The following is a 1,826-nucleotide window of genomic DNA, read 5'->3' on the forward strand; positions in this document are numbered from 1 at the left end:
CTGGGCGTTCCTGGCCAAGAGCGGGAAGCCTGCTTCCCTCTGTGCTTAGTATGAGGGCTGGAGCATGTAAATCAGGCTCCAGCCCTCGTCGCTGCTAGCGAACAGCGTCTCTCCCCTACCCTGATTGACAGGGTGGGGGCGGGAACGAAACGGAGCTGCCGGCGTCCTAGGCCCAAAAAGCCGGGGACTAAATTTATAACCGCCGCCGCCGTAAAAGCGCGGACGGCGGATCCCCGGCGCACCACAAGTCACAGCAGCGCCGCCCGGTCCAGAGGGGGTCGGCGCTGCGTTCCCATACACAAAAAAGTCCCCCAGTAATCTGTAGGGACACCAACTCCCCGTTGCGGTCCCCGGCGCACTACAACACCCAGCCAGCCCGGAGTGTGTCTGTGCCTGCCGGGGACACAGAGTACCTGTATGATGCAGGGCCTGTCCCTGATCGTACTCCTGCTCCGTCTCCATCAGGTTCTAATGGGTCTGTGGATGGAGCCCGGCGTCAGAGCTGAGAGGCCGGCAGGATCCCACTTCCACAGAGCCCTACCAGGGGATGTGGAAGGAAAACAGCATGTCAGGCTCCAGCCCTGTACCAGCAATAGGTACCTCAACCTTACAACACCATCCAGGGGTGAGAAGGGAGCATGCTGGGAACACTATATGTGTCCTCTTTTCTTCCATCCGAAATAGTCAGCAGCTACTGCTGACTAAAATCTGTGGAGCTATGCATGGAATGTCTGACCTCCTTCGCACACAAAGCTAAAACTGGAGAACCCGTGATACCACGGGGGGGTATAGCCAGAGGGGGAGGGGCCTTGCACTTTTGGTGTAGTGCTTTGTGTGGCCTCCAGAGGGCAGTAGCTATACCCCAATCGTCTGGGTCTCCCAATAGAGCGCTGAAGAAAAACCTCATTTCAATCCAGAAATATTACTCAGTCCATCAGTTATTAGATATATGAAACTGAAATAGCTGTTGCAAAAACCCAAATTGTTATAAAGAAAAAAGATTAACATTAATAGGGGTGCCCAAACTTTTTTATATGACTGTGAGAGCCCAGGCCGCTGTGTAGAACGTAAAAACCACTTTATTATACTCACCTAAAACAGTCGCTGTGGTGGAGTTGGGCCATATGGGCGACTCCTTTCTCCGGTGCCAGCGCCTCCTCTTTCAGCCATCTTTGTCCTCCTTCTGAAACCTGTGAGCATGACGCCTCCTACGTCATACACACTCGCCGGCCCCGCGCAGTCGCACTACAATACTTTGATCTGCCCTGCTCAGAGCAGATCAAAGTGCGCCTTCGCAGGACCTCAATGCCGGAGAGTGTGGATGACGTTGCACACGTCATGCACCCCGGCTTCAGAATTACGACAAAGATGGCCGAAAGAGGAGGCGCCGGTACCGGAGAACGAAGATGCCCATCTGACCCAACTCTACTGCAGCGGCCGTTTAGGTGAGTATCATAAAGGGATTTTTACATTTTACACAGCGGCCTGGGCTCTTATATACAGAATGTTAGGATGGGGTATATAAGAGCCCACTGGTGGTGGCTGCAGCTTATAGGCCCCAAAACTGGTGACAGGTTCCTTTTAATTTTTACGGAGTTGGACCCTATCCTGGCACCAATCCTAACTCCAGGAGTGCCATACTTCCATTCGAATACATTTTTACTAGATGAGAAGTCATTAAATATTTGTCATAATGAATGACTACGGCTCATTAACTCACCCTGTGGTCCGACAAACTTTCACGGTGGTTCATCATTGCCGTGATACAGATAATAAGCCTATATCCCAATGTTATGACTTTTCCTTTATACAATGAGTAAAACAAG

This window comes from Anomaloglossus baeobatrachus, chromosome 4, assembly GCF_048569485.1.
Source record: "Anomaloglossus baeobatrachus isolate aAnoBae1 chromosome 4, aAnoBae1.hap1, whole genome shotgun sequence".
In the NCBI taxonomy this organism is placed as follows: domain Eukaryota; kingdom Metazoa; phylum Chordata; class Amphibia; order Anura; family Aromobatidae; genus Anomaloglossus; species Anomaloglossus baeobatrachus.